This window comes from Ammospiza nelsoni, unplaced genomic scaffold, assembly GCF_027579445.1.
Source record: "Ammospiza nelsoni isolate bAmmNel1 unplaced genomic scaffold, bAmmNel1.pri scaffold_51, whole genome shotgun sequence".
NCBI lineage: Eukaryota > Metazoa > Chordata > Aves > Passeriformes > Passerellidae > Ammospiza > Ammospiza nelsoni.
Genome location: NW_026683190.1, coordinates 979,621 through 990,880, shown reverse-complemented (window position 1 = coordinate 990,880; position 11,260 = coordinate 979,621).

The window sequence follows — 11,260 nt, the reverse complement described above, 5'->3', positions numbered from 1 at the left end:
GCACCATCCCTATACCTAGGCTGATTTATCTGCCTAGGGTTAGGGTTAGGGTTCAGCCTAGGGCTTGGATTTCTTTAACCAGGAAGCCCTGAGTTCCAGGCTTACTTCATCTGCCAAAGGCATCCCAAAGGGAGTGCAGAAGTGCCACAACATGGCTGCTTTCACGGCTTTTCCCTTAGGAAGAACCCTAATACCTGGCTGATTTACCTTCCTAGGGTTACTGTTAGGCTTAGGCCTAGGACTTTTAAAACCAGGAAGCCCTGGGCTCCAGGCACACTGCAGCTGCAAAAGGCATCCCAAGGGGAGCGCAAAAGTGACGCAACTTGGCTGCCACCACTGATATTGCCATGAGACCATCCCGAACCATAGGCTGATTTTCCTTCCTAGGGTTAAGGTTTGAGTTACGCCTAGGGTAAGGGTCTATTAACCAGAAAGCCCTGAGTTCCAAGAACACAGCAGCTGCGAAGGACTAGCCAAGAAGAGCGCAAAAGTAGCACAACATGCCTGCCTCCACAGCTTTTTCCTTGAGGACATGCCTAATTCCTGGCTGATTTGCCTTTCTCGTCTTAGGGTTGGGGTTCGGCCTAGGGCTAGGATTTTTAAAAGCAGGAAGCCCTGAGTTCCAGGCACACTGGAGCTGTGAAAGGCATCCAAAAGGGAGTGCAAAAGTGCCACAACATGGCTGCTTTCACGGCTTTTTCCTTGGCAAGAAGCCTATCATCAGGCTGATTTACTTTCCCAGGGTTACTGTTAGGCTTAGGCCTAGGGCTAGGATTTTTGAAACTAGGAAGCCCTTAGCTCCAGGCACACTGCAGCTGTTCAAGGCATCCCAAGGGGAGTACAAAAGTGCAACAACATGGCAGCTTTCACAGCTTTTTCCTTGGCACCATCCCTATACCTAGGCTGATTTATCTGCCTAGGGTTAGGGTTAGGGTTCAGCCTAGGGCTTGGATTTCTTTAACCAGGAAGCCCTGAGTTCCAGGCTTACTTCATCTGCCAAAGGCATCCCAAAGGGAGTGCAGAAGTGCCACAACATGGCTGCTTTCACGGCTTTTCCCTTAGGAAGAACCCTAATACCCGGCTGATTTACCTTCCTAGGGTTACTGTTAGGCTTAGGCCTAGGACTTTTAAAACCAGGAAGCCCTGGGCTCCAGGCACACTGCAGCTGCAAAAGGCATCCCAAGGGGAGCGCAAAAGTGACGCAACTTGGCTGCCACCACTGATATTTCCATGAGACCATCCCGAACCATAGGCTGATTTTCCTTCCTAGGGTTAAGGTTTGAGTTACGCCTAGGGTAAGGGTCTATTAACCAGAAAGCCCTGAGTTCCAAGAACACAGCAGCTGCGAAGGACTAGCCAAGAAGAGCGCAAAAGTAGCACAACATGCCTGCCTCCACAGCTTTTTCCTTGAGGACATGCCTAATTCCTGGCTGATTTGCCTTTCTCGTCTTAGGGTTGGGGTTCGGCCTAGGGCTAGGATTTTTAAAATCAGGAAGCCCTGAGTTCCAGGCACACTGGAGCTGTGAAAGGCATCCAAAAGGGAGTGCAAAAGTGCCACAACATGGCTGCTTTCACGGCTTTTTCCTTGGCAAGAAGCCTATCATCAGGCTGATTTACTTTCCCAGGGTTACTGTTAGGCTTAGGCCTAGGGCTAGGATTTTTGAAACTAGGAAGCCCTTAGCTCCAGGCACACTGCAGCTGTTCAAGGCATCCCAAGGGGAGTACAAAAGTGCAACAACATGGCAGCTTTCACAGCTTTTTCCTTGGCACCATCCCTATACCTAGGCTGATTTATCTGCCTAGGGTTAGGGTTAGGGTTCAGCCTAGGGCTTGGATTTCTTTAACCAGGAAGCCCTGAGTTCCAGGCTTACTTCATCTGCCAAAGGCATCCCAAAGGGAGTGCAGAAGTGCCACAACATGGCTGCTTTCACGGCTTTTCCCTTAGGAAGAACCCTAATACCCAGCTGATTTACCTTCCTAGGGTTACTGTTAGGCTTAGGCCTAGGACTTTTAAAACCAGGAAGCCCTGGGCTCCAGGCACACTGCAGCTGCGAAAGGCATCCCAAGGGGAGCGCAAAAGTGACGCAACATGCCTGCCACCACTGATATTTCCATGAGAGCATCCCGAACCATAGGTTGATTTTCCTTCCTAGGGTTAAGGTTTGAGTTACGCCTTGGGTAAGGGTCTATTAACCAGAAAGCCCTGAGTTCCAAGAACACAGCAGCTGCGAAGGACTAGCCAAGAAGAGCGCAAAAGTACCACAATATGCCTGCCTCCACAGCTTTTTCCTTGGGGACATGCCTAATTCCTGGCTGATTTGCCTTTCTCATCTTAGGGTTGGGGTTCGGCCTAGGGCTAGGATTTTTAAAAGCAGGAAGCCCTGAGTTCCAGGCACACTGGAGCTGTGAAAGGCATCCAAAAGGGAGTGCAAAAGTGCCACAACATGGCTGCTTTCACGGCTTTTTCCTTGGCAAGACGCCTAACACCAGGCTGATTTGCCTTCCCAGGGTTACTGTTAGGCTTAGGCCTAGGGCTAGGATTTTTAAAACTAGGAAGCCCTGGGCTCCAGGCACACTGCAGCTGTTCAAGGCATCCCAAGGGGAGTACAAAAGTGCAACAACATGGCAGCTTTCACAGCTTTTTCCTTGGCACCATCCCTATACCTAGGCTGATTTATCTGCCTAGGGTTAGGGTTAGGGTTCAGCCTAGGGCTTGGATTTCTTTAACCAGGAAGCCCTGAGTTCCAGGCTTACTTCATCTGCCAAAGGCATCCCAAAGGGAGTGCAGAAGTGCCACAACATGGCTGCTTTCACGGCTTTTCCCTTAGGAAGAACCCTAATACCCGGCTGATTTACCTTCCTAGGGTTACTGTTAGGCTTAGGCCTAGGACTTTTAAAACCAGGAAGCCCTGGGCTCCAGGCACACTGCAGCTGCGAAAGGCATCCCAAGGGGAGCGCAAAAGTGACGCAACTTGGCTGCCACCACTGATATTTCCATGAGACCATCCCGAACCATAGGCTGATTTTCCTTCCTAGGGTTAAGGTTTGAGTTACGCCTAGGGTAAGGGTTCTATTAACCAGAAAGCCCTGAGTTCCAAGAACACAGCAGCTGCGAAGGACTAGCCAAGAAGAGCGCAAAAGTACCACAACATGCCTGCCTCCACAGCTTTTTCCTTGGGGACATGCCTAATTCCTGGCTGATTTGCCTTTCTCGTCTTAGGGTTGGGGTTCGGCCTAGGGCTAGGATTTTTAAAAGCAGGAAGCCCTGAGTTCCAGGCACACTGGAGCTGTGAAAGGCATCCAAAAGGGAGTGCAAAAGTGCCACAACATGGCTGCTTTCACGGCTTTTTCCTTGGCAAGACGCCTAACACCAGGCTGATTTGCCTTCCCAGGGTTACTGTTAGGCTTAGGCCTAGGGCTAGGATTTTTGAAACTAGGAAGCCCTTAGCTCCAGGCACACTGCAGCTGTTCAAGGCATCCCAAGGGGAGTACAAAAGTGCAACAACATGGCAGCTTTCACAGCTTTTTCCTTGGCACCATCCCTATACCTAGGCTGATTTATCTGCCTAGGGTTAGGGTTAGGCTTCAGCCTAGGGCTTGGATTTCTTTAACCAGGAAGCCCTGAGTTCCAGGCTTACTTCATCTGCCAAAGGCATCCCAAAGGGAGTGCAGAAGTGCCACAACATGGCTGCTTTTACGGCTTTTCCTTTAGGAAGAACCCTAATACCCGGCTGATTTACCTTCCTAGGGTTACTGTTAGGCTTAGGCCTAGGACTTTTAAAACCAGGAAGCCCTGGGCTCCAGGCACACTGCAGCTGCAAAAGGCATCCCAAGGGGAGCGCAAAAGTGACGCAACTTGGCTGCCACCACTGATATTTCCATGAGACCATCCCGAACCATAGGCTGATTTTCCTTCCTAGGGTTAAGGTTTGAGTTACGCCTAGGGTAAGGGTTCTATTAACCAGAAAGCCCTGAGTTCCAAGAACACAGCAGCTGCGAAGGACTAGCCAAGAAGAGCGCAAAAGTACCACAACATGCCTGCCTCCACAGCTTTTTCCTTGGGGACATGCCTAATTCCTGGCTGATTTGCCTTTCTCGTCTTAGGGTTGGGGTTCGGCCTAGGGCTAGGATTTTTAAAAGCAGGAAGCCCTGAGTTCCAGGCACACTGGAGCTGTGAAAGGCATCCAAAAGGGAGTGCAAAAGTGCCACAACATGGCTGCTTTCACGGCTTTTTCCTTGGCAAGACGCCTAACACCAGGCTGATTTACCTTCCCAGGGTTACTGTTAGGCTTAGGCCTAGGGCTAGGATTTTTAAAACTAGGAAGCCCTTAGCTCCAGGCACACTGCAGCTGTTCAAGGCATCCCAAGGGGAGTACAAAAGTGCAACAACATGGCAGCTTTCACAGCTTTTTCCTTGGCACCATCCCTATACCTAGGCTGATTTATCTGCCTAGGGTTAGGGTTAGGGTTCAGCCTAGGGCTTGGATTTCTTTAACCAGGAAGCCCTGAGTTCCAGGCTTACTTCATCTGCCAAAGGCATCCCAAAGGGAGTGCAGAAGTGCCACAACATGGCTGCTTTCACGGCTTTTCCCTTAGGAAGAACCCTAATACCCGGCTGATTTACCTTCCTAGGTTTACTGTTAGGCTTAGGCCTAGGACTTTTAAAACCAGGAAGCCCTGGGCTCCAGGCACACTGCAGCTGCAAAAGGCATCCCAAGGGGAGCGCAAAAGTGACGCAACTTGGCTGCCACCACTGATATTTCCATGAGACCATCCCGAACCATAGGCTGATTTTCCTTCCTAGGGTTAAGGTTTGAGTTACGCCTAGGGTAAGGGTCTATTAACCAGAAAGCCCTGAGTTCCAAGAACACAGCAGCTGCGAAGGACTACCCAAGAAGAGCGCAAAAGTACCACAACATGCCTGCCTCCACAGCATTTTCATTGTGGACATGCCTAATTCCTGGCTGATTTGCCTTTCTCGTCTTAGGGTTGCGGTTCGGCCTAGGGCTAGGATTTTTAAAATCAGGAAGCCCTGAGTTCCAGGCACACTGGAGCTGTGAAAGGCATCCAAAAGGGAGTGCAAAAGTGCCACAACATGGCTGCTTTCACGGCTTTTTCCTTGGCAAGAAGCCTATCATCAGGCTGATTTACTTTCCCAGGGTTACTGTTAGGCTTAGGCCTAGGGCTAGGAATTTTGAAACTAGGAAGCCCTGGGCTCCAGGCACACTGCAGCTGTTCAAGGCATCCCAAGGGGAGTACAAAAGTGCAACAACATGGCAGCTTTCACAGCTTTTTCCTTGGCACCATCCCTATACCTAGGCTGATTTATCTGCCTAGGGTTAGGGTTAGGGTTCAGCCTAGGGCTTGGATTTCTTTAACCAGGAAGCCCTGAGTTCCAGGCTTACTTCATCTGCCAAAGGCATCCCAAAGGGAGTGCAGAAGTGCCACAACATGGCTGCTTTCACGGCTTTTCCCTTAGGAAGAACCCTAATACCCGGCTGATTTACCTTCCTAGGGTTACTGTTAGGCTTAGGCCTAGGACTTTTAAAACCAGGAAGCCCTGGGCTCCAGGCACACTGCAGCTGCGAACGGCATCCCAAGGGGAGCGCAAAAGTGACGCAACTTGGCTGCCACCACTGATATTTCCATGAGACCATCCCGAACCATAGGCTGATTTTCCTTCCTAGGCTTAAGGTTTGAGTTACGCCTAGGGTAAGGGCTCTATTAACCAGAAAGCCCTGAGTTCCAAGAACACAGCAGCTGCGAAGGACTAGCCAAGAAGAGCGCAAAAGTAGCACAACATGCCTGCCTCCACAGCTTTTTCCTTGAGGACATGCCTAATTCCTGGCTGATTTGCCTTTCTCGTCTTAGGGTTGGGGTTCGGCCTAGGGCTAGGATTTTTAAAATCAGGAAGCCCTGAGTTCCAGGCACACTGGAGCTGTGAAAGGCATCCAAAAGGGAGTGCAAAAGTGCCACAACATGGCTGCTTTCACGGCTTTTTCCTTGGCAAGAAGCCTATCATCAGGCTGATTTACTTTCCCAGGGTTACTGTTAGGCTTAGGCCTAGGGCTAGGATTTTTGAAACTAGGAAGCCCTTAGCTCCAGGCACACTGCAGCTGTTCAAGGCATCCCAAGGGGAGTACAAAAGTGCAACAACATGGCAGCTTTCACAGCTTTTTCCTTGGCACCATCCCTATACCTAGGCTGATTTATCTGCCTAGGGTTAGGGTTAGGGTTCAGCCTAGGGCTTGGATTTCTTTAACCAGGAAGCCCTGAGTTCCAGGCTTACTTCATCTGCCAAAGGCATCCCAAAGGGAGTGCAGAAGTGCCACAACATGGCTGCTTTCACGGCTTTTCCCTTAGGAAGAACCCTAATACCCAGCTGATTTACCTTCCTAGGGTTACTGTTAGGCTTAGGCCTAGGACTTTTAAAACCAGGAAGCCCTGGGCTCCAGGCACACTGCAGCTGCGAAAGGCATCCCAAGGGGAGCGCAAAAGTGACGCAACTTGGCTGCCACCACTGATATTTCCATGAGAGCATCCCGAACCATAGGTTGATTTTCCTTCCTAGGGTTAAGGTTTGAGTTACGCCTTGGGTAAGGGTCTATTAACCAGAAAGCCCTGAGTTCCAAGAACACAGCAGCTGCGAAGGACTAGCCAAGAAGAGCGCAAAAGTACCACAATATGCCTGCCTCCACAGCTTTTTCCTTGGGGACATGCCTAATTCCTGGCTGATTTGCCTTTCTCATCTTAGGGTTGGGGTTCGGCCTAGGGCTAGGATTTTTAAAAGCAGGAAGCCCTGAGTTCCAGGCACACTGGAGCTGTGAAAGGCATCCAAAAGGGAGTGCAAAAGTGCCACAACATGGCTGCTTTCACGGCTTTTTCCTTGGCAAGAAGCCTAACACCAGGCTGATTTACCTTCCCAGGGTTACTGTTAGGCTTAGGCCTAGGGCTAGGATTTTTAAAACTAGGAAGCCCTGGGCTCCAGGCACACTGCAGCTGTTCAAGGCATCCCAAGGGGAGTACAAAAGTGCAACAACATGGCAGCTTTCACAGCTTTTTCCTTGGCACCATCCCTATACCTAGGCTGATTTATCTGCCTAGGGTTAGGGTTAGGGTTCAGCCTAGGGCTTGGATTTCTTTAACCAGGAAGCCCTGTGTTCCAGGCTTACTTCATCTGCCAAAGGCATCCCAAAGGGAGTGCAGAAGTGCCACAACATGGCTGCTTTCACGGCTTTTCCCTTAGGAAGAACCCTAATACCCGGCTGATTTACCTTCCTAGGGTTACTGTTAGGCTTAGGCCTAGGACTTTTAAAACCAGGAAGCCCTGGGCTCCAGGCACACTGCAGCTGCGAAAGGCATCCCAAGGGGAGCGCAAAAGTGACGCAACTTGGCTGCCACCACTGATATTTCCATGAGACCATCCCGAACCATAGGCTGATTTTCCTTCCTAGGGTTAAGGTTTGAGTTACGCCTAGGGTAAGGGTTCTATTAACCAGAAAGCCCTGAGTTCCAAGAACACAGCAGCTGCGAAGGACTAGCCAAGAAGAGCGCAAAAGTAGCACAACATGCCTGCCTCCACAGCTTTTTCCTTGAGGACATGCCTAATTCCTGGCTGATTTGCCTTTCTCGTCTTAGGGTTGGGGTTCGGCCTAGGGCTAGGATTTTTAAAATCAGGAAGCCCTGAGTTCCAGGCACACTGGAGCTGTGAAAGGCATCCAAAAGGGAGTGCAAAAGTGCCACAACATGGCTGCTTTCACGGCTTTTTCCTTGGCAAGAAGCCTATCATCAGGCTGATTTACTTTCCCAGGGTTACTGTTAGGCTTAGGCCTAGGGCTAGGATTTTTGAAACTAGGAAGCCCTTAGCTCCAGGCACACTGCAGCTGTTCAAGGCATCCCAAGGGGAGTACAAAAGTGCAACAACATGGCAGCTTTCACAGCTTTTTCCTTGGCACCATCCCTATACCTAGGCTGATTTATCTGCCTAGGGTTAGGGTTAGGGTTCAGCCTAGGGCTTGGATTTCTTTAACCAGGAAGCCCTGAGTTCCAGGCTTACTTCATCTGCCAAAGGCATCCCAAAGGGAGTGCAGAAGTGCCACAACATGGCTGCTTTCACGGCTTTTCCCTTAGGAAGAACCCTAATACCCAGCTGATTTACCTTCCTAGGGTTACTGTTAGGCTTAGGCCTAGGACTTTTAAAACCAGGAAGCCCTGGGCTCCAGGCACACTGCAGCTGCGAAAGGCATCCCAAGGGGAGCGCAAAAGTGACGCAACTTGGCTGCCACCACTGATATTTCCATGAGAGCATCCCGAACCATAGGTTGATTTTCCTTCCTAGGGTTAAGGTTTGAGTTACGCCTTGGGTAAGGGTCTATTAACCAGAAAGCCCTGAGTTCCAAGAACACAGCAGCTGCGAAGGACTAGCCAAGAAGAGCGCAAAAGTACCACAATATGCCTGCCTCCACAGCTTTTTCCTTGGGGACATGCCTAATTCCTGGCTGATTTGCCTTTCTCATCTTAGGGTTGGGGTTCGGCCTAGGGCTAGGATTTTTAAAAGCAGGAAGCCCTGAGTTCCAGGCACACTGGAGCTGTGAAAGGCATCCAAAAGGGAGTGCAAAAGTGCCACAACATGGCTGCTTTCACGGCTTTTTCCTTGGCAAGAAGCCTAACACCAGGCTGATTTACCTTCCCAGGGTTACTGTTAGGCTTAGGCCTAGGGCTAGGATTTTTAAAACTAGGAAGCCCTGGGCTCCAGGCACACTGCAGCTGTTCAAGGCATCCCAAGGGGAGTACAAAAGTGCAACAACATGGCAGCTTTCACAGCTTTTTCCTTGGCACCATCCCTATACCTAGGCTGATTTATCTGCCTAGGGTTAGGGTTAGGGTTCAGCCTAGGGCTTGGATTTCTTTAACCAGGAAGCCCTGTGTTCCAGGCTTACTTCATCTGCCAAAGGCATCCCAAAGGGAGTGCAGAAGTGCCACAACATGGCTGCTTTCACGGCTTTTCCCTTAGGAAGAACCCTAATACCCGGCTGATTTACCTTCCTAGGGTTACTGTTAGGCTTAGGCCTAGGACTTTTAAAACCAGGAAGCCCTGGGCTCCAGGCACACTGCAGCTGCGAAAGGCATCCCAAGGGGAGCGCAAAAGTGACGCAACTTGGCTGCCACCACTGATATTTCCATGAGACCATCCCGAACCATAGGCTGATTTTCCTTCCTAGGGTTAAGGTTTGAGTTACGCCTAGGGTAAGGGTTCTATTAACCAGAAAGCCCTGAGTTCCAAGAACACAGCAGCTGCGAAGGACTAGCCAAGAAGAGCGCAAAAGTACCACAACATGCCTGCCTCCACAGCTTTTTCCTTGGGGACATGCCTAATTCCTGGCTGATTTGCCTTTCTCGTCTTAGGGTTGGGGTTCGGCCTAGGGCTAGGATTTTTAAAAGCAGGAAGCCCTGAGTTCCAGGCACACTGGAGCTGTGAAAGGCATCCAAAAGGGAGTGCAAAAGTGCCACAACATGGCTGCTTTCACGGCTTTTTCCTTGGCAAGACGCCTAACACCAGGCTGATTTGCCTTCCCAGGGTTACTGTTAGGCTTAGGCCTAGGGCTAGGATTTTTGAAACTAGGAAGCCCTTAGCTCCAGGCACACTGCAGCTGTTCAAGGCATCCCAAGGGGAGTACAAAAGTGCAACAACATGGCAGCTTTCACAGCTTTTTCCTTGGCACCATCCCTATACCTAGGCTGATTTATCTGCCTAGGGTTAGGGTTAGGGTTCAGCCTAGGGCTTGGATTTCTTTAACCAGGAAGCCCTGAGTTCCAGGCTTACTTCATCTGCCAAAGGCATCCCAAAGGGAGTGCAGAAGTGCCACAACATGGCTGCTTTTACGGCTTTTCCTTTAGGAAGAACCCTAATACCCGGCTGATTTACCTTCCTAGGGTTACTGTTAGGCTTAGGCCTAGGACTTTTAAAACCAGGAAGCCCTGGGCTCCAGGCACACTGCAGCTGCAAAAGGCATCCCAAGGGGAGCGCAAAAGTGACGCAACTTGGCTGCCACCACTGATATTTCCATGAGACCATCCCGAACCATAGGCTGATTTTCCTTCCTAGGGTTAAGGTTTGAGTTACGCCTAGGGTAAGGGTTCTATTAACCAGAAAGCCCTGAGTTCCAAGAACACAGCAGCTGCGAAGGACTAGCCAAGAAGAGCGCAAAAGTACCACAACATGCCTGCCTCCACAGCTTTTTCCTTGGGGACATGCCTAATTCCTGGCTGATTTGCCTTTCTCGTCTTAGGGTTGGGGTTCGGCCTAGGGCTAGGATTTTTAAAAGCAGGAAGCCCTGAGTTCCAGGCACACTGGAGCTGTGAAAGGCATCCAAAAGGGAGTGCAAAAGTGCCACAACATGGCTGCTTTCACGGCTTTTTCCTTGGCAAGACGCCTAACACCAGGCTGATTTGCCTTCCCAGGGTTACTGTTAGGCTTAGGCCTAGGGCTAGGATTTTTGAAACTAGGAAGCCCTTAGCTCCAGGCACACTGCAGCTGTTCAAGGCATCCCAAGGGGAGTACAAAAGTGCAACAACATGGCAGCTTTCACAGCTTTTTCCTTGGCACCATCCCTATACCTAGGCTGATTTATCTGCCTAGGGTTAGGGTTAGGGTTCAGCCTAGGGCTTGGATTTCTTTAACCAGGAAGCCCTGAGTTCCAGGCTTACTTCATCTGCCAAAGGCATCCCAAAGGGAGTGCAGAAGTGCCACAACATGGCTGCTTTCACGGCTTTTCCCTTAGGAAGAACCCTAATACCTGGCTGATTTACCTTCCTAGGGTTACTGTTAGGCTTAGGCCTAGGACTTTTAAAACCAGGAAGCCCTGGGCTCCAGGCACACTGCAGCTGCAAAAGGCATCCCAAGGGGAGCGCAAAAGTGACGCAACTTGGCTGCCACCACTGATATTGCCATGAGACCATCCCGAACCATAGGCTGATTTTCCTTCCTAGGGTTAAGGTTTGAGTTACGCCTAGGGTAAGGGTCTATTAACCAGAAAGCCCTGAGTTCCAAGAACACAGCAGCTGCGAAGGACTAGCCAAGAAGAGCGCAAAAGTAGCACAACATGCCTGCCTCCACAGCTTTTTCCTTGAGGACATGCCTAATTCCTGGCTGATTTGCCTTTCTCGTCTTAGGGTTGGGGTTCGGCCTAGGGCTAGGATTTTTAAAAGCAGGAAGCCCTGAGTTCCAGGCACACTGGAGCTGTGAAAGGCATCCAAAAGG